The 22,624-nt window shown below is 36.9% G+C and overlaps 1 long non-coding RNA gene across 2 annotated transcripts in view; it reads right to left on the reverse strand.

The window, feature by feature from the left end:
- Positions 1-3,912: 3,912 nt before the first annotated feature.
- LOC141415039 (uncharacterized) overlaps positions 3,913-22,624 on the reverse strand; it is a 113,611-nt gene continuing 94,899 nt past the window's right edge. For both annotated transcript variants that reach the window (XR_012440063.1, XR_012440065.1), the window contains one exon: positions 3,913-4,459. This is a non-coding gene — a long non-coding RNA (uncharacterized lncRNA). The remainder of the gene's footprint in view (positions 4,460-22,624) is intronic.

The raw sequence follows: 22,624 nt of genomic DNA on the forward strand, positions 1-22,624 counted from the left end.
CAATTTTATTAGTTCTTTAAAAGTATCAATGTTTGCTTGTTGATGTTGTCTATTGTCTATTTTTTGTTCCACTAATTTCTAGCCTTCATTTCCTTATTTCTGCTTTGTATGGGCTTAATTTTGTTTTTTCTGCTTTAGACATAACTTTTCAGATGGATATGTGGATCACTGGTTTTCAGAATTTCTTCTTATAGACTTTTAATATATGAATTAAGTATTATATAATTTCCTTTAAGTTGGGCTTTTACTCCACACATTTTATTTATTTATTTATTTATTTTCTTTTATTATTCATATGTGCATACAAGGCTTGGGTCATTTCTCCCCCCTGCCCCCACCACCTCCCTTACCACCCACTCCGCCCCCTCCCTCTCCCCCCCACCCCCTCAATACCCAGCAGAAACTATTTTGCCCTTATTTCTAATTTTGTTGCAGAGAGAGTATAAGCAATAATAGGAAGGAACAAGGGTTTTTGCTGGTTGAGATAAAGATAGCTATACAGGGCATTGACTCACATTGATTTCCTGTGCGTGGGTGTTACCTTCTAGGTTAATTCTTTTTGATCTAACCTTTTCTCTAGTTCCTGGTCCCCTTTTCCTATTGGCCTCAGTTGCTTTTAAGGTATCTGCTTTAGTTTCTCTGCGTTAAGGGCAACAAATGCTAGCTAGTTTTTTAGGTGTCTTACCTATCCTCACCCCTCCCTTGTGTGCTCTCGTTTTTATCATGTGCTCAAGTCCAATCCCCTTGTTGTGTTTGCCCTTGATCTAATGTCCACATATGAGGGAGAACATACAATTTTTGTTCTTTTGGGCCAGGCTAACCTCACTCAGAATGATGTTCTCCAATTCCATCCATTTACCAGCGAATGATAACATTTCATTCTTCTTCATGGCTGCACAAAATTCCATTGTGTATAGATACCACATTTTCTTTTTTTTTTTTAAGTGACAATTTATTTATTTTTTTTTTTTCATTTTTCTTTTATTATTCATATGTGCATACAAGGCTTGGTTCATTTCTCCCCCCCTGCCCCCACCCCCTCCCAGATACCACATTTTCTTAATCCATTCATCAGTGGTGGGGCATCTTGGCTGTTTCCATAATTTGGCTATTGTATGCCACACATTTTAATATGTAGCATTTTCATTATCATTTTGTTAATAATATGCTTTAATTTCTATTGAGGTATCTTCCTTGAATGGGTTATTTAGAAGTATGTTTTTCATTCCAAACACTATAGAATTTCTATTTATCTTTTTGTAAGTTATTTCTACCTTACTTCTATTATGGCTATAGAGCATATTCTGAAGTACTTCACTACTTTGATATTTGTTGAAACTTGCTAATTGCCCAGGAAATGCTCAATTTTGATAAATGTTTACTTGAAAAGTAAGTGTTTTCTTCAGTTGCTAGCTGTTATTTCTATGTATTATTAATAATGTTATTCAAAACTTCTATATTCTGATTGTCTGCTTGTTCTACCAGTCACAGGGATATGTTAGAATTTTCCATTCTAATTGTGAATTTGTCCCTTCCTATTTTTAGTTCTGCCAGTTTTCTTCATATTTCAAAGCTATCTTCTTAAAAACTTTAGAAACTTGGAATTGTTATACCTCCCTGGTAAGTTGACATTTTTATTATTATGAAATGTCTTGCTTTTATTTCTAGATTAATGCTCTAAAGTAAGTTGTTTTAGCTCTCTTATTGTAAATATTTAATAATAGTATATGTTTTTCCATCTTTTTTACTTTCAAGCTCTTCACATTCTTATTACATGTTTTGTATAAAGCATGTAGTAATTTTTCAATTATTCTAACCTTTGTCTTTTAATTGGCTGTTGTAGTCCATTCACATTTTTAATACTTACTGAAATATTTAGGTTTAAATCTATCATCTTACTAGTAATTTCCTATTTGTCCCATTTTTTTCTGTCTCTACCGGTCTCCTTGTTTTCTTTTAAATTTATTTTTAGATATTTTATTGTTGTTAACTATATATTATTATTTTTGCAGTTTCTCTAGAGATAAAATGTGTCTTTTAATCAAACACAAATTATTGTTTTACTACTGTTAGGGCTGTAGAATGCACCATTTGACCGTGTTCTGTCTTTAGTGTTAATGTTGTCACATATCTCAATTCTGTGAATTAAAATCGAAATACTACACCATGTTGTTATTATCATTTTAGGTAATGGATATTATATAGCTAATATCCATTAACATGTATTTATTGTTCTTTAATCCTTCCTTCATTTCTATGCCTCTCTCTGGAATCACATTCCTTTTCCTTTTAGTCTGAATTCATTAGCAACAGACCCACTCAGTTTTATTTCTTTATTTTGCTTAATTTTTTAAGGATATTTCACTGGGTCTGAAATTCTAGGTTGGCAGGTATTTCACTTATTTAAAGATAATACCTTATTGCCTCAGCTTCATTACTTCTGATAACAAAGTTTACTCTGTCTTATTCTTATTGTACTGAAGGTAATATGTCTTTCTCTGCCTACTTTGAAGATTTTACTTCAAGTTTGGTTTTCAGTGTCTGATTATGACATATATACATGTAAGTTTTAAGTTTTTTAAATGCAAATCTCTTGAAGTACCTAGCACTTCTTGTGTTTTGATGAATTTGGATTTTGGAGAAAATCTTGGCTATTATCTATCCAAAGACTGTTCTCTCTATTTCTGGAACTCCAGTTACATTTAAAATTGAACATTTTTGCTGTATTGCATATGTCTCAAGCTTTAAGAATATATTTTCTGTTTGTTCTTCTCTCCATGCTTTGGTCTATGAATGTATTTAGAAGTACAATTGGTGCTTATTTGGCAGAGTATGTTTGTTAAGAACAAATCATGTCACTCTAACCTCACTTTTCTGCTTCATCAGAATTAGCATTTTGATGGGTCCAGGCACATCAGTCACAGAGCCTGTCGTACCCAGCATTTCTTTCCAGATGAAAATGCCTCACTCACAGCCCTCTACTCAAGAAACTAGAGTTGAGCTATTCTTTGCACAGGGATGGCCAGGCAGACTAGCTCTCTGTGTGATTTAGAGTAGGGCAATGTAGGAGAGAGGTCAGTCAGTAAAAGGAGAGCGAGCAAATCCCAAAGCAGAAGCAGGTACCAAGTAGACTTCTCCAGAAGTGCTCCTAGGAGCTAGGCTAGGTACAGGGTATATATATAAAATCTTACAAGAAACTGCATTTCTTAAGGTGACTTCAATGGGGCTCTATTTCATTAAAATATGTAATACTTTGTGGGCATGATTGAGAAACTTGCACTCAATGTGTCTATAAATTGTGAGTTAGACATTTATTAAGTGAAGATACCCAAAGAATACTAATTCATGAATTACTTCAAGCTTGGAGGGACTTTTTGGTTATTGTTGTTGTTTTCTAAATAAAATTTGTCCCTCTGACCTTGTTCTAGTCAACATTTTTATCATCACTTTTGTTGAGGCATACTTATCAAATTTACTGAGGAAAAACATTTTGTTTAACCAGATTCTACAAGCTGTAAAAATGGCTAAATCCAGAGAGATAACATTTAAAAGATAACTTTGATTACAAAAATATCTCATTTTAAGATATTTAGAAAATTATTGTGAAAGTTAGTGTCTTAGTAGTATATTGTTTGTGAAAATATAATTATGATCATAATTTAATACTATTTTCTAAATTATAAATACCATTTTATAATACTGATTTTGTTTTTTTGTTTTTTTTTTAACTTTTATAAGATTGATATTTATTTGGGAACAAAAACCATAAACATTTTTTTGCAAAATACTGTTACTTTAATATACTGTAATTTATTTGACTAATATCCTCTCAGGATCATATTGCAATCACTTTCTAAATTTTTTGCTGAAAAATCAAAAACATTTTTTCAAATCATTAAACATTATTCTTGCAATTGTATGATTATATAATATTATTTATGAAATAATACATTCTACATAGGCAATTAGAATGTATTGCCTTTAAGATTACTGTAGGGGGGCTGGTAGAGTGGCTCAAGTGGTGCAGTACCTGACTAGCAAATGTGAGGCCCTGAGTTCAAACTCCAGTACCACCAAAAAAAAAAAATTACTGTAAACATTTTTATGGTAAAATTTCATTCTTTTTAAAAGATAAACTCTTGGAATTCCAAGATGGCAGCTAGAGGGAGGAAGCAGAAAGTGTGCCTCCTATAGTGAAATCTTGGAGAGATGCTGGAGACACACCTTGCAGGCAAAAACACCAAGAAGAAGCAAAACTTTGACCCTTCCATACCTCCAGCCTGCGCAGAGCTTCTCACTTCAGGTTAAACGGAGAAACCAGGAGGGACCCCAGACCTCCAGTCGCCGGCACCCAGACAGCTTGGGAAGACGCGGACAAGGTGAGCTAAGCGGTATGCGGTACTCCCACAGACAACCCTGGGCCAGATCAGCATAGCCCCCTGGACAGACCGACCTCCACCTGGGGAAAAAAGAGAAACTGAGTAATAAGCAATAAGAACAATAAAGACACATAGCAAAGAGGGCGGGGTGCCCTGAGCACCAAAGTTGGGGGAAGGGAATGCTTCCTAGAACTGTAAATAAACAAGCCGGGCCTGGCCAAAGAAGCTCCAGTGGGAGTAGGGGCATGCGCCCAGCAACCAGGAGCAGGAAAGCTTGAGTGGTGGAGGGAGGAAAACTCCACAGGAGATGGGGGAAGACCCACTTCCCACATGAGCTGTAAACAAACATGCAGGCCAGAGAAAGTGGGTGCAGTGTCACCTCCCCCAGTGTGCTTGGAAAGGGGAAAGCTTATAGCAGTGGCTTGCACACATGAGAACTCTGAGTAAACAAAGCCTGCAGGTCCAGGTGAGTGCTGAGATCACCCCAGAGATCTGCATAAATAACACCTCCAGCAACAGCAGGCTGACAGCAGCGGGCAGGTGAACCACAGCAACAGATAGTCATTCACAGACCTGTCTCCAGACTTTTTTTTTCTCTCTCTCTCTACCTTTGATGAGAAAACAACTGAACTACACCTGCATGCTGAAAAACTTACTGAAACTGTATTGCATTTGAACTTGGGACTCTTTGTTGGTTTTTTTGTTTGTTTGTTTGTTTTTGGGTTTTTTTTGTGTGCAGTTTTGTTCCACTTTATGTGTCCCCTTTGATGAGACAACTACAGAACAACATCTGAGGCACCATCTCCAGGATTGGAGGCTGAGATGGACACCAAAATTATTAAGACTGAAACTTCATTGCATTTGAACTTGGAGGTTTTTTTTTTCTTCTATTTTTCATTTTGTTTTATTTTATTTTATATATATATTTTCTTTCATTTACTTATTTTTTAATTTTTATTCTTATCGTTATTCTTTTTATTTTTTATTTTCAATCCTCTCTCTGTCTCTCTAATGCCTTTTCAGCTTACGGTTGATTAGTACACTGTCTCTCCCTGTTTATATCTTTGAAACTTCTTTTGTTTGTTTCTTTGTTTTTTTTTTTTTTCTTTCTACCTGATTATTTGTTTTTCCCTTTTCCTTTAACCTCTTTGCTTTCCATCCCCTCTCACCCTTCCATTCTAAATATCACTAGTGCTATTATTATAAGACAGAAAGTACTTAATTGCACACAGTACAGGGACAAAAGATAAACTCTTAGCAAAGTATAGCATCTTGGTGCATTTCCCTGTTGCTTTACCACTGAATATTATGATTTTCAAAATTTCTGTCAGTTTCATAGAGACAAGTTAGGATCTTGCTTTATCTTGATTCTTCTCTCTCTCCCTCCCTCCCTCCCTTCCCTCTTTTTATCCTTTTCCTTCTTCCTTCCTTTCTTTCTTTCTGACAGGGTGTAGCTCTAATAGCTGGGATGGCCTCAAACTTGCAGTCCTCCTGCTTTAGCCTCCCAAATGCTGGGATTACAGACATGTGCCATTACTTCTAGATGGACCATTTTGATTTCTTGTTTTGGATAATCTATATTCATATCTTTTGTGCATTTTTTATCTAGGGTGTTTGTGTCTTCATGTTTCTTAAAAACTTTTGTATATCAAACACCTTAATCATTTCCTGAAATATACCTTGCAATTATTTCTTTCAAGTTTGTCATCTGCCTTTTGTTTACAGACTTTATTGTTTCAATATAAAGAAGATTTTCATTTTTTAAGATGTTAAATCTATGGATCACTTTATTGTTTTTGCCTTTCATGTCATACCTAAAGATTTCCTCAAATTATATAAGTATTTACTTATGCCTTTTACTATAGCTAATTAATGCTTAGTATAAATAGACCAAAGACCAGCTCATATGTTTAGAATACTAATTAGATAGCCTCTGGAAGAAGGAGTTTTGATGTCAGCATTAGTGGAGCTTGGCTGCTGAAAAACTAGTGGGATCCTGGTTGCATTAATGAAGTTTAGGGGCCAGAACCAGGGAGGCTACAGTCCTACACTGCTGACAGAAGGATCGAGCTTCACAGTGTGTTTGGTTTAGATATGCTTGACATTGTTTATTTTATTTGCTAATATTTGAACAACTGCTAAATTTTCTTGGAGTTTGTATAATAAAGACAGTCCCTCATCCTCAAGATAAAGCAGACACATTTTCAGTGAAACAAGATACATAAATAGCACAGCTTCAACAGTGTGTTTTTATGTAGATTCCCAAGGTAGCTTGAGATTGTCTGGAACAAATGTCACAGGCATTAAAGTTGGACATTTCTCCAAAAATTGCTGTGCTTCTCATAACCACTCCTCTATTTCCAATAAGAGTGGTGAAAGTTTAGCTAAGTTGGAATGGAGCAGGGATGGCAAATGCAAAATTGAGCACTGGAGCGTTACTTTATAAAATGAAGACAAGGATATTTGCACTGGGCCTCCCTTTTATTCAGCACTAAACCAAGCAAGAAAAGAAAAAATAAATAAATAAATAAAAGGCATAAAGATAGAAAAGAAGAAATAAAGGCATCATTATTCAAAGTCATAATTTCATATGCTTTTAACTTCTTAATATTCACCTGGGCCATTTCATTAGCTGTGTATATGGCATTTTAAGAATATTGTGTGGAAACACACTGAAAGAGTTTTATGGGGAAATAACCATGATAATGGTGAGGAGACTTTTAAAACATGACACATGAGGAAAAGACTTGAGAATATTTGGCCAGAGAAAAGAAGATTCACAGAAGAAAAAAAAACAAAAAAACAAAATGAGCTTGTCTGAAATTATTCCAGGGGAACAGGGATTATCTCCACCCACCTCATCCCCAAGGGCCAGAAAAGTATAATCAAGGTCAACAGAAGCAGGTAAGACAAAGAGAGAGATAAACTTTGGCAGAACTTTTAAGAGTGTGATTTAAAATTGTGATAGAGACTCTTAAGAAGTAGAAAGTTCATTGTCCCTTGAAGTTTTCAACCAAAGGCTGAGTGACCATATGGTGGAAATGCTGTGGAAGTTAAGAACTATTTCTTGAGCACCTGCTACATGTACATGTACTGAGCCACCATCTCTTTTAATCATGGCAACTCAGTGAGGAGTATTCTATTTCATCTCTATTTAGCAAACCAAGCAGATTCGAGATACAAAGAGGTTTTTCTGTTATCACATATTTGGTAAGGATGAAAATCTGAGTTTAGGCCCATGCTGTCCCTGTCCAGAGCGCTGCTTCTTAACCGGTAGACTAAATTGTCTGGAAAGGGTAGCTGGCTTTAGTAACCTTTAAGATTTCTTCAAAGCCTGAGATTGTATGATCATATGGAAGAAAAAACATCCCTCAAGGGGTTTATATTAAAGGTAAATTTTGTCAATAATGTTAGGTGGCTCTTAATTCAGCATTTAATCTTTAAGTTATGAATAAAAGTTATTGAAGATCTACCCATTGTTTCTAAATTAGAAAACTTTTGGATATTCACACATATACTAAGGTACAAATAAGTTGATAGGCAATGGCTGAGATTCCAGACAGATGCTCTTGGGGCTTCAGCAATAAGACTAAGCCTATAAATACCAGATGCAGGATGTCTTACAAAACCAAATATCAGCAGCTTCAGTGCATCATGGATTGGTTTTTTTTTTCCTCTAAGCAGAACCAGCAGTTGATCTTGGGCTACTTTTATATCATATCTTAGTGAAATTGTTTTATTTAGCACTTTTGAATGCTATATCATTGAATTATAAATTATTTCATAGTAGTCACAGAATGTGCTTAAAAATTGCAACTAGATGTATTTCCTTCAAATATAAAAACAAGATTAAATACACATAGAAGTAATGTGTGTGCAAGAGATAAGTATAGAGATTGGCTATCTGCCATTTTTATTAAGAAAGGCACGCACACTGAGAATTTTAACAAATTACAAATGCCAGGAAGAAAATAATATGGCTGTGTTTGAAAAGATCATGCTATTTACTTGACAGGCTCTGCCAGGGCAAAGTTACAGCTGTGGCCCTGCTTTCAGATCATTTAAGCAAGCTTTTCTTTATGTCACTGGCACTTTGGTCACATCCACAGAGCTTTGCCATCAGTAAATAATAATTATCATGTGCGAGAAGATAGCCGACAAGCTTCTCCAGTGTTAGCACAACTACAAATGAGTCAACACAAACACATACTAGTTTAGATGTTTCTTATTTTGTTTTTTCAATCTAGCAACACCATCAAACTTGTTAGAAGAAAAACTAAAGCTTATAACTTAAAAATTTAAACAATGCTATATGCATACACATCTTTATATTTTTGTGAGTGTGTTGTATATATATCTTAAATCAGGACTGTCTTTTTAATGTGTTGTTTTAATCTTTTTAATTTTTTTCTTTTCTTTTTTGGGGGCAGTACTGGGGTTTGAACTCAGGGCCTCACTTTTGGTAGGCAGGCTCTCTACCACTTGAATCATGGTCTCAAGAACTGTTTGCCTGGGCTGGCTTCCAATAATGCTCCTCCTGATCTCTGCTTTCTCAGTAGCTAGGATTACAGGCATGAGCCATGGTGCCCAGGTTTATATTTGAACTTTTCTCTTTTTCTTTGTTTTTTTTTTTTTGTGTGTTAGTGGGATTTGAACTCGGGACCTTATGCTTGCTAGGCAGGTGCTTTACCACTTGAGCTACTTCACTAGCCTTGAACATTTCTTATAATAACATTCTTTAGAGTCTATTTTGTCTGCAGTCATCTACTTCAGGAAAAATGGAATGGCAAAAAGTCAGATCCTGGTTATAATCATCCTTACGTCCTAGCTATGTTGCTTGACTGAGACTCAGTTTCTTCAATAGTACCTCCTCAACGGTTGCTATTACAGATGGAAGGCAGTCACAAACATAAAGATGTTGATATGAAGAACCACACCAAAATCAGGTCCAAAGGCCTATTCTAGTTTGTTCTTTGATGGAAACTCAAAAGATAGATAAGCTATCATTCCAACTGTTAGCCCTCCTATCTATGGGTTCCATATCCATGGATTCACTCAACTGTGGATTGAAAATATCTAGAAAAATTTGCATTTGAACCAAATATATGCAAACTTTTTTTTTCCTTTTTATTATTTCCTAAATAGAGTACAACTATTTACATAGCATTTCCATTGTATTAGGTGTAACCACCTAGATGATTTAAAGCATGCAGGAGGATTTGTGTAGGTCTTACACATCTATTATGCCATTTTATATAAGGCACTTGTACTCCTTTGGAGTTTGGTATCCACTGCAAAGGGAGGATGTCCTTGCACCAATCTGTGGATATCGACAGACTCTAATTACACTGGAAATAAGTATGGAAATGAATTGTGCTGGGGATCAAGGACAACATTTCATTTAACTCTTCTATTTTTTTCTTTATTTTAGTTTTCCTGGTGAATTATAAGGGTCATTAGTTAATCAGTTGATCATTAAGTTAATCAACTATTCATTGCTGTGACCAAAATACCTGAAAGAACAACTTAAAGGAAGGAATTACCTATTTTGTCTTATGGTTTCAGAAGTCTCCATCCATCATTGCAGGGGGAGCATGGTAGAACAGAGCAGCTCACATAATGTCAGTCTGGAAGCAGAGAGAAAATTCCTGTGCTCCCTGATTTCTCCCTTTTCCATTTTTATTCCATCTGGACCCCAGCCTATGGAATGGTACTGTCCATATTCAGGACAGGTCTTTTTCCATTTAGTTAAACCTCACTGGAAACACTCCCACAGACACACCTAGAGGTGTGCCTTCCTAATGTCCTAGGTGTTTCTTGGTCCAATCAAGTTAAAAATCAAGATTAACCATCACAATTATGTTTATTTTAGTGAACCATCCCTGTGGTTGTTACTGTAGTTGTTCTAGCAATATAAGAAACACTAAAAGCAATTGTTGGCAGTGTAGAAGAAAGGGGGTAGTGATCACTTTCCTGCCCATGATAAAGGGTCATGCTGATACCTCTATAACAAAAGACAAAGAAGAAAAGCATAACAAATTTACTTGATCATAATTTTACAAAACACAGGAGTGTTCTGATTAAAGACCCAGTGACACAGAGAAATCTGTTTTTGTGCTTAGATTTGATGAAATGTGGACATCTGTGTAGAAATATGGTCAGCTGTGTAGAAACATGGTTGGACAAAGAGTATGACCTATTGCTAATAGACTGAGGGGAGAAATCCAGCAATGCCTGTCTGTGCAGCATTCCTTCCTCCTGGGTATGGGGCAAGGTCCCTTCAGAAATGACAGTCTTATGATTTGCTATGAGACAAGAAGATCAGAGAATTTTTTTTGGCCATCTCCAAGACAGAAAGGTGGGGAAGATTAGAGTCACATTTTTAGGCATTATGGCTTGCTTTGGGAAAAAAGAGGTTCTAGTTTATATGACCTGTTTTGGAGAAGAGAAATTCTAGTTTCTATGGTTTGCCCTGGGAGGGAGAAAGGGGAATAGGAGTCAGAAGGACAGGAGTCAGACAGACTTTGCTTTCTGAAGGTTATTTCTAAGGCCTTCACTTTGGGACATTCATTTTTGAGCTCCAACAACAGCTAAGAGAAGGGGACTGCATGTTATTGTGATTGTGATTTAATGCTTAGTTAACATTTAATTAAATCATTAAGCCTAATGAACATGCAAATGTGTCCCCATCTTATGTAAATCTTTGTAAATTTAAGTGAGTAAGTGGCAATTATTTTGGGGCTCCCTTTCTCAGAGCCTATTTAACACTTTGGTCCTATAGGAGCAGGTGGGGCAGCGGAAACCCAGATGGAATTTCTGAAGCATTTTATTGCCTGGAGCTTTTCTGAAAGTCACTCAAGGCATTGGTAGGTAGGTCCTGTGAAAAAGTGATCTCTTGACTTTTTTCAGATTGTGTCTAGAATTTCATATTGCTTTGTTTATAAAAAGTTATGTGGGTTTCCTTTTTTTCTTTGATTCTTAAATAAAAGGAACACTACCCTTTAAAAGCTTTAAGGAGGAACAGACTTTTTATTTAACAGTCTGTCACTGAGGTGGAAGATTGGTTCAGATCTGAATGGTACAGTGCAGTTCTATGCTTTCATAGATGTCCGTCAGAATTTTTAAAGCCTGAAAAGTTGAAATATGTCATTCCTCAAGTGACAGACAGTGATCTCTGAAAAATGCCAGAGAGGCAGACAGTGGGCAATGCATAGGGATGGAGGGGGGCCAAGGAGGAAGCAGGGGAAGAAGGGCTGCTTTCTTAGTCACTGGGTGGACTGTTCACATTGTGTTACTCTTCTATAATGAACAAAATGCCTCTTAACTCAGCCTGGGATATTTAGGGAAAAGAAAAGCTTTAAATTCTAATCAGACAGACCTGTATGAGTAAAGCACTAGCACTATTGGGTTTATATGTCTTTGTATATACTTTACAGGTTTGGATTATAATAATTCCTCCCATTTGTATAAGGTTTTACCATTTTTAAAGCACCTCACGCTTTAATCCTCTCAGTAAACACTGATAGGAGGGTACAGATGGTTCCTCACTCAAAGTCCCTTCCCTTGACATTCCAGCTTTTATGACCTTTATTATTACAAATATGACTCTCCCAGTATTGGCCAAATCTCACCCTGCTGACTAACCCTAATCATAGATGCTAGAAAAAAGAGAACTGCTTTATGTGGGTGCTAGGAGTAAAGAGGGAAGACTTGAGGTTCCACACATGCAGGTGTAGATGAAACAAATCCATACATACTTGAACTAGGCAACACTCTTGGAAAGTCATTGCAGAAGAACTGCCCCTAGACTTCAAAGGAAGTCTTCATTTCAAGCAAAGGCTGGTTACTATATCACTTTAAAAAGATAGTTAGCAAAACATTAGCTGTTCAGGGAAGAAGCCAGAAGAACCAATAGAATTGCACCAAGTAATTTGATCTCCAAGTCTGCTAAAAAGGAAGAGTACTGTGTGCTCTGAGTATTTAATCACAATAAAATCAGGAGTAGAGATGAGAAAAGGATGAGGAGGAGCTGGAGATGGAGAAAAGGAAGCAAACACTGAACATGGAAAACTTTTAACATTTAAGGAAATTTCTAGCCACTGAATCTGCAATGGTAGTTTTTAGACAGCTGGCCCTAATTTTGGTTTGAAAGTCCTTAGAGCACGGAAGCACTTACATGCTTCAAGGAGATTTACCAGAAAAATAAAATATCTTTGAACTGGGGCATGGCTCAAGTGGTAGAGTGCCTGCACAGCAAGTACAAGGCCCTGAGTTCAAACCGCAGTACTGTCAAAAAAAAAAAAACAAAAAACAACTTTAATTAGAGCTTGTTTGGATTGGTATTTTTAAAAGCCTCAGCTAGTTGATAAAGAATCCTCCAAAAGAACCATTTAGAGTATTGCTTTTTCTTTACAAACAGAAAATCTCTGTGAAAGTATGTGTTTGTTTTTTTTATGATCGATTTTTATATATGGAAGTATAAAATGGGTCTCCAGAAACACTATCTTCATTCATAACTTTGTAGATAATAAAGGCTTAACTTACTGAAGCTCAACTTGTAACCAATATCTAGGAATAAATTAAACCATAAATACCTATCATGTTAGTCCCAGCTTGCAAACGAGGAATAGATCACAAAGCAGTAAAATGATTTGCTATCTTCCTAAAAAAAGACAGACAAGGTCACATGATGCTAGATCGTTGGCTAAAATCAAGCAAATACTCTGGTAATGTCTGAAGGACTCTAATTATAGTTTCATGGCAGCATCATGTACAGTTGTTGATGAACATATTATATATATTATCAAGTTTTATCAATGTTTAAATACAATTACAATCTATCAGATAAAGACAGTTTCATGCAAGAGAAATATACAGTTATGCTTTGGAATTCTCCACCTATACATTCTTTGAAAATAAGGCAAGTAGTCATTTTACCATTTCCGTGGAAGACAAATCCTGACATCAGATTGGATCTAATCCACCTGCCTAGAATCCAAGCTTTCCTTCTTCTCCAGGGACTGACTCATTATCTTCATTGTTCCTCAAGCTCAAGTGTCTCCCTTTCTCTCTCTCTCTCTCTCTCTCTCTCTCTCTCTCTCTCTCTCTCTCTTTCTCTCTCTCTCTCTCTGAAAAAACAATTTCTAAGACTCTTCAATTTTTTTTTTTTTCGTGGTACTGGGTTTTAACTCAGGGCCTCACACTTGCTAGGCCCCTACTACACTCTACCACTTGAGTCATTCCACCAGTCCAGAATCGTTCATCTTTTACTGAGTGAAAAATAATTTCTTTCTCTCTTTTCAAGAAGAAAAACCTAGACAGAAATATTCACAGGGGATGCTGTAAGGGTCAGCAATATGAAAGCCATTCTGCTTTCCATCTTTGGATGCTTCTGCAGAACTCTTCCTGTGGAAGTCACCCACCCCCATCTGAGTTCCTTAGTATTCCAACAAATTTCCTGCCACTCCCTGATCTTTGGAAAAGGACACAGGTCATCCAGATTACAGGGAGAGCTTGCCCTCGAGTCTGACTAGAAAGAATGCACTGCCATTGACTTTTAAATCTGCTTTGTAAAAGGCCTGTGACAGCAAACCACACTTTTCCTTTTCATTGAAGTTTCTGACTGGGCTGTAGGTGACATTGGAAAAACTCACTAGAAGTCTAAGAAGGCATTAGAAGCTCAGGAGAGCAACCTGGGAGAAAGGGGAGTCCACTTCCCCCCAGGGGATCTTAATGGGGGACTCTGTGGTCAAACCTGGGGGCCAAACTGGGAGCAGGGAGGGGATTTGAATGGGGGACTTTGTGGCCAAACCTGGGACTGGGCTCTGATGGAGCCAGGGATGGCTGGAGAGGCTTTCAGAGTGATGCATGAGTGACTCACTCTCTCTCTAGATTACTAATGATACCTAATACAGTGTAAACACTGTGTAAATAGTTACTGTACTGTGCAAGAAATAGTGACAAGAAAGGAGAAGTTCATACATGATCAGCATCAATGCATTGAAAAAAATGTTTTCCATCGGTGGTCAGTTGAATCTGTGGATGTGGAACCCACTAGATAACGTGACTACGTTTGCTTATCGTCCAATGAACACAAATGAAGATTCTTCGTGTTCTTTATTGAAGGGACTGTTCCTGGTTCATTTCATATCTCCCACAGAAGAAAAAAGTAGCAACGCTGTTATGATTCACGATGCCATAGCTCTTTGAACCTGTTTCTCTTTAAACACTGTAGTGTTTAAACCTCTATAGCTCCCCAGTGCCAATTTCTGTACAAGACACTGGCTGTACCCGTACTCATGCCGCTGCGTTGTCCACCAGGCCTCCTGTGAACTCTCTCTCACAGGTTGTTCTGGGCTTCACTGATCAGACCACAGATGGGATCCTTGCCCAGAGCATGCAGGAGTGTACAAACTGGAATTTATTTTCTGGTCACATTAAATTTACTGATAGAGGTTTTATAGACAAAAAAAAAGCATAGGAAAATAGTTTTTGACTTTTGTATTTTGCTTAATCTCATAATTGCTGCATTCCTGAATATGATCTCTTTCAATGTCCACTGTACCTCTCTGACTTCCACCACTGCTATCAACAGGGAGGGGAACTTTTCTTGTGCATATACTTCTGAGATTTTGCATGTAAATGATAGTATGTCACCTGTGAATAATGAGTGTTTCAGAAAAACCTAGTCCCCCTGTATGACCAGCTGCAAAGTGCCATGAGATTTAAAAAAAAAAAAAAAAAAGATTGGTACAGATCCAGAATTGCACAGAGTGCAAAGGACAGAAGTGAATCGCAGGCAGTGGCAAGACAAGTGGACCCCTGCACCCCAAGTGAGGAGGAAAGGCTTTACAAGCTAAGCTAGATAAAGATGGGCCACAGCCTATCGGAATGTACCTGGCCTTTCTCAAAAACTGCTAACATGTTCAAATATCAGTTAAGAATCAGTCAGGTGTCTGGCTGGCACATCGTGATGCTTAGCTGACTATCTCAACAACTTTGTCCTTTAGGACTTGGGATGCGTGCCAAGGTCACCCAGTAGGCAAAATGATGATTACAGTGAAGGTGGCTGTAGTCATGTCAAGCTGGAGCCCTACAGTTTTGTGCCTTTCCATATATGCATAAATGTTCACTTCTTTTATTCTTGTTTACTTGAGCTGGAACCAAGACTTCCAGTACAATGCTGAACAGAAGCAGTAATCACAGACCCTCTTGTCTTTTTTCTCATTCAAAAGTAAATGTTTCCAGTGCTTCACCACTAAGTATGATGTTTGCTCTATGTTGTGGTAGATACCCTTTAGAAGGTTAAGAAAATGTCTTTCTATTCTTAGTTTCAAAGTTGTTACCAAGAATGGATGCTGAATCAAATAAAAATGCTTCTGCACTTCAAAGGAAATAATTAGCAGAATGAAGAGGCAACCCACAGAATGGGAGAAACTCTTTGCCAGCTTTCATCAGATAAAGGATTAATATCCAAAAAATACAAGGAACTCAAAAAATTAAACATCAAAGGAATAATCCAATTAATAAATAGGCAAATGAATTAAACAGTTCTCAAAAGAAGTACAAATAGCTAATAAACACATGAAGAAATGTTCAACAGCCTTAGCCATAAAAGAAATGTAAATCAAAACTACACTGAGATTCTATCTCATCCTAGACGGACTGCCCATCATCAAGAAATGCTGGTGAGGATGTGGGGAAAAAGAACCCTCATATACTGCTTGTAGGAATGTAAACCTGTACCACCACTATGGAAATCAGAATGGAGGCCCCCCAAAAGCTAAAACCAGATCTACCTTATAATCCTGCCATATCACTCTTAGGTCTAAATCTAAAGAAGTGTGAATCAATATACAAGAGGGATACCTGAGCACTCATGTTTACCACAGCGCTACTGCCAAATGGTGGAATCAGCCTAGGTATCTAACAACTGATAAAGGAATAAAGCAAATGTGGTATAGATACACAAGGGAGTATTATTCAGCCATGAAGAAGAATGAAATTATTCTGCTGTCAGGAAAATGGATGGAACTGGACATCATCATACTGAGTGAAATAAGCAAACCTCAAAAAGTCAAGGTCACATATTTTCACTCATGTGGAATGTAGGTCTAAAACAATAAACAACAATAATAATGGTACTTGAGTGCAAAAAGGTCACTGTGGGAGGGGTGTTCGACAGGATGGGGAGGAGAAATGGAGAGGTGGAATGTAGGTGTTGAAGAGGATTGTAGCATGCTATGTGTATGTGTGGAGATAGCATAAAGCCACCAAAGATTGTTTTGCAAAAGAAAGGAAGAAAGAAGGGGGTTAAGGGAATATAACAGCAGGGGGTGAACTTGCTCAGAATATACTGTAGGCATATATGGAATTTTCACATGAAACTCCCTTGTATAATTAATGAATTCTAATTTAAAATATTTATATATAAAGAATGCATGCTGAATCTTTTGTTTGCATCTATTGAGATGATTTTATGATTTTCCTCCTTTAATATATTAGTTTATTTCACTAGTAAGGTTTCAAATATTAATCCAACTTTGCATTCCTGGAATAAACCCACTGTGGTCATGACTTAACTTTCCCATACACTGGAGCTTTTGGCTTGCTAATATTTTCTTAAATTTTTTTTTCATTCATGTTCTTCAGTGAGAGCGTAAATGAAACTTGTGTTTCATTCACACAAGTATCGAACTTGTGCTAACTTCATAATATGACTGTTCCCTCTGTTAGAAATATTGTTTCAACTCACCAGTAATACTATCTTGTCTTGAGGAACTGTCACAGATTGAAAGAGACTAAAGAGAACTAAGACTCCTGATTAGATCCTGGACAAGAAAAACGACATTGGCAGGTATGTTTGTTTTTGTCACTGTGACAAGAATCTGAGAAAACAAGAGGAAAGACTAATGTTGCCTCACTGTTTCAGAGGCTTTGTCCGTGGTCACTTGGCTCCATTACTTCTGAGTCGTGTGTGGTGAGGCAGAATGCTCTGGAGGGGATTACATGGTAGAGCAAAGTGGTTCACCTCATGGCAGAGAGAGCAAGAGAAGAAGGGGCCAGACAAGCTATAGTCCCAAGGACACCCCCAAGTGACCTCCTTCCTCCAACCAGGCCTCACCTCCTAGTTTCTACCTTTCCCCATAATGCCATCATTATGAATCCATCAGTGGATTAATCTATTGATGAAGTCAGAGCCCTCATGATTCAATCACTTCCCAAAAGCCTATCAGCTGACAGCCAAGCCTTTAACACTTGAGCTTTTGGAAGATGTTTCATATCCAAACCACAATGGGGAAAACCCAGGTCATTCGAATACAGCCTGACAGGTAGAGCTAGTCCTATTGTACTAGAGTTGATTTCTTAGTTTTGATAAGTTGTGCTATAGTTATGTAACATGTTAACAATAAGGGAAGTTGCAAGAAAGGTCTATGAGAGCTCTTGCTACTATTTCTGGAACTTTTCTCTGCATCTAAAATACTTTCAATATAAAAAGTTTTTTAAAACTTAAGGGAGAAGGTTGAATGAAAAAGAAAGGCAAAATGCTGACAATCACTGAAGCTGAGTGGTGGGGTTATAGGAGTTCATTTTACAATTTTTCACTATGTTTGTACATGCTTAGACTTTTTTTAATACTTTTTTCTGGTGGGGGAATGGTACTGGAGCTTGAACTCAAGGCCTTGGCTTATGAGGCAGGCACTCTTCCACTTGAGCCCCAGCCCATATTAATCATTTTTACAATTAAAAAAAATTTTAGAGGAAAAAACCACAACCAAAAACTATCTGGTGTTGGTATTTACTTTGTGGAACAATTTAAAACTGATTTGTTTTCTTTGATGTATTTTGGACCTTACTTTCTATTTCCTCCTGCGGAATTTTTTTTTTTTTTTCCGGAACTGGGATTTAAACTCACGGCCTACACCTTGAGCCACTCCACCAGCCCCTTTTGTGATGGGTTTTTTGAGATAGGGTGTCGCCAACTATTTGCCCACGCTGGCTTTACCACGATCCTCCTGATCTCTGCCTCCTGAGTAGCGAGGAATACAGATGTGAGCACTAGTACTTTAGTACTTCGCACCTCTTAAAGAAATTTTTGTAAATTTTTTTTTCTAGGAATTCATCCATTTTTCCAAGTTGTTCATAATCCTCTTTACTAACCATTTAATATCTGCATCGTGGTAGTTATGACTTCTTTTTTGTTCTAATACTTACCTATAAAAGAATTTTCAAAGAAAGAAATGCTGGCTTTTTTTCTCTTTTTTCTGTAACTGGGGTTTGAACTCAGGGCCTTGCTGGGCAGGTGCTCTACTACTTGACTCTGCCTCAGTTCTCCCGATCTCTACCTCCCGAATAGCTGGGATAAAAGGCTTGAGCCACCCTGCCTGGCCAAAATGTAGTCCTTGTTAATTCTCTCTACTATGTTTTTGTTTTCTATTTCATTAATTTCTGTCTTTATTGTTTTCACTCTTGTATTTATTTCTATTTCATTACTGTTTTAATTTAGCTCATTAATTGTTATCCTTTTATCTTTTATAACAAAAGCATTTAGGTTATATCCTAATAAGTCTTACTTTATCTGCATGAAAAACATTTTTACTTATAGTATTTTTGTTGTTACACATTGTATTTTCTAATTTCCATCATAATTGCTTCGTTGGTCCACGGGTTATTTAGAAGAGGATATCTCTATTTCTCACATATGGCCTTTTAAAGTTATCCTTTTGCTATTGATTTCTAACTTAATTGCCTTGTGATCAGAACTGTGGTCTGATGATATCTACCTTTTTAAAATTGCTGAGATTAGCTTTATAACCCAGCATGTGGTCAATTTTCAAAAATATTCCATATTGGTTGAAAAGAATGTGTGTTCTCTAGTCAGTAGTTGCAATGCTCTGTGCTTTATTCAATTACAGCCAGCTTGTTAATTGTGTTTTTTAAATCTCTTTCCTTACTGATTTTGTCAACTTGATGTCTATACTTGCAAGTTTAGGGAGCTCTTACATGTTTCTGCAGACTTGAACCTTTTATCTTTATGAGATGATTCTCTTTATCTCTCAGGAAGCAGTTTGCCTAAAACACTATTTTGTCTGATACTTACATAATGACACTAATTGCTTTTGGTAGTGTCTTCAGAGTATAGTTTTTTTCAAGTTCTTATTATCATTTCTTCTGAATTCTTTAAGTGCAACATAAGTAAAGAGAATAAACCTGAATTCTTTAAGACAGATATCCTGCCTTTAATATTTGTCTTATAAGTTAAGCATTTAGTCTACTATTTCTGTTTACTTTAATTCCAGATATATTTAAATTTATTTCCACCATCTTATTTTGTGCTGTTTATGGGTCTTGCACCTTCAATATTTCATTTTTCTCCATTCTCTTCTACTTTTATGTTGATTCTTTTTCTCTTTTTACTTTTCAGTTAAGAATCTATACACTCTTTTAGTGGTTATGCTAGAAATTTTAATTTGCACACTTAATACCTCTAACATTTTCCACATGATAAACATTTTAAGTCTGACAGCCCCTCCTAATTTATATGCTATTAACATGTGTGTATTTGTGTATTCAAGTATTTGTGTATTTGATTTAATTTTTTTTAACCTCTGATGAGATCACTATTGCTCTTTATAGCCAATATTTATTTATACCTAGCCAGACATGGAGCACTCTCCTTACCCCTCATTCCTTTGTTCGTCTCTGACCTTCCCTGTCCTTTTCTTACTGACTAAAGAGCAGCATTTAGAATTTCCTTTAGAGGGGCTATTAGTGGCAATAGGTTTTGTTTCTCAGTTGTTGTTTGAAAATGTCTGATTTTGCCATAGTTCTTGAAAGATAATATACAATTTAGGTTGAGATTATTTTTCTTTCAACACATTAAAGGTTTTTAACATTTTCTGGCTTGAGTGGTTAGAGGTCTTAACTGTCCTGTTGAATCTGGTGTTTTTACTTCCCTGTCTGCTTTCCCACATTTTCCCCTTCATATGGCATCTTGTAGTTCTGCAGTAATGTGATGAGGTATGAATTTCCTGGTATTTATTCTTATTGGGATTGTTATGTAACTGAATGCAACAGATTCACATCTTGGTGAGTGCAAAATAAAAACAATCTGAGAAATAAAGAGTGGAGAAAGGTTTATTACTTGCAGTGGGTAAGGAAAGCACAGGAGTTATTTCCCAAACAATGTCCTCCCGAACAATGAAAGCATGGAGATTTTATTTGGAAGGTCATTTAGTCATATAGGAAGGCACTTTAGGGGTGGGCACATTCCTGAACATGCTGTTTAAGGACACAGCTCAAGAAGGAAACGTGGTGGATACATTTTTTGTGCATGCTCTGCTCAAGGTCAGGGAACACGTTTGAAAGGTTTAAATGGCGGACAGGAAGACTTTGGGGCATGCTCAGTTTGCATGCAAAGATGGCAGACAGGAACACCACTGGGCACGCTCATCTTTCATCATAAAATTTCAGCAGAAAAGGAAAGGATGCTATGAAAGTGTGTTGATATAGGTGGGTTGATATAGTGTGTTGTTATGGGCACCTTTAAAAGGTGCCCACCTTGTTTAGTGGCTAACAGTTGGGCTTTTGAAATCTGTGTTTTGCCATTTCTGGAAAATTCTCAGTAGTTATCACTTCAGTTACTGCTTTTTCCCTTCCTTCTCTTCCTGCCTGTGTGGAACTCCAATTAAATGATTCTTACAATATCTGTATGTTTTATAACCTCTCTTTCATGTTTTCCATCTCTTTGGACTACATTCTGAAAAATCTCTTGGACTTATCCTTCCTGATCTATTCTCCAGTTGTGGTTATTCTGCTGTTAAACACTCCTTTGTGGTTTAATTTCAAATGTTATATCTTCAACTTCTGGTAGTTCTTTGGAGTCTTTTTCAAATCTTCTGGTCATGTTTTCTGTATATTTTTAGTGATTTACCTCATTTCTTTCAATATATTTAACATACTTATTTATATTGTTTACCAGTCAATTCCAATAGATAAAGTTTCACAGTCTGATTCTGTTCGTTTTTGTTGGTCCTTTCACATGGTACATTATTTTCTTTTGGATTTTGTGATTTTGACCATGTGCTCTTGTTTTTTTAGAATTTATCAATGGTAAGTCATCAGTCCTGTGTTGAAGTTGGGTATCTGCAGAATAGATTCACATTTGTTCCTGCCAGTTGCTTGGAAATTACAAATTAAGGTTTATTTTTCATAGGTTTTTTTTTTTTTTGTGGACCTGGGCTTTGAACTCAGGACCTCATACTTGCAAAGCAGGTACTCTACTGCTTGATCCACACCTCCAGCTGCAGCTCATTTTGCTCTGGTTATTTCAGAGATGGGGTCTCACAAACTATTTGTCTGGGCTAGACTTGAATCATGATCCTCTCAATCTCAGCCTTCCAAGTAGCAAGGATTACAGGCATGAGCCACTGGTACATGGTGACTTTTTGTAGTTCCTGAGTATTTTGGACTCCCAAATATAGAGCAAATTTGGGTTGCAAAACTGTGAGAGCTGACTATTGAAGATTGTTTTTCTTCTTCCCTTTAGAATCAAGTCTCAATTTTCCTTACAATTTAAATTCTCTAGGAGAGAGAAAATGGTTTATTTGTAGCTCATCCTTACATAAAGATTGCAGTGTTTTGTGGACCCAGCTTTAGGCAGATGTGGAGGGTCTACAATTGTTCCTCAGTGTTCAATCTGACTAACACATTCACTCATAAGGCAGATGCTCTCCAGTCAAAAGCTTCCAAAGGTTTCTGCCCACTCCTGAGTTCCCACTTGAATTTAACGTTTGATTCTAAAGATTCCTTACTTCATTCTGCATAGAACACATTTCAAAAGATTAAACAAAATTTTGTTGATCACTTGTAGCTATATTCAGAGAGCAGGATCTTTCAAGATACTTAGTTTGTCGTATTCTAGAAATGGAAGTCCCTCCGCCTCTGCCTGAGTTAATCTCCAGGGTTCCTTCCTGGGTCCTCTTCTTCCTTATTCTACATGTCCTCTCTTCCTAGACAATTTTATTCATCCCCACCGTATGCCTCTGAGTTAGTTTCCTGTGGTTACTAAAACAACTTTACCATGCATCTGGTCATTTAAAACAATACACATCACATCTGAAGGATGGAAGTCTGCAATCAGTTCCCTAGGGCTAAAGGTGAGACAGCAGGGTTGAAACAAAGCCCTGGAACCTGTAGGAAAGAGTCCCTTCTTTACCTCTTCCAGCTCCTGGAGGCTTCCTGGA

Source organism: Castor canadensis, chromosome 12, assembly GCF_047511655.1.
Source record: "Castor canadensis chromosome 12, mCasCan1.hap1v2, whole genome shotgun sequence".
NCBI classification, from domain to species: domain Eukaryota; kingdom Metazoa; phylum Chordata; class Mammalia; order Rodentia; family Castoridae; genus Castor; species Castor canadensis.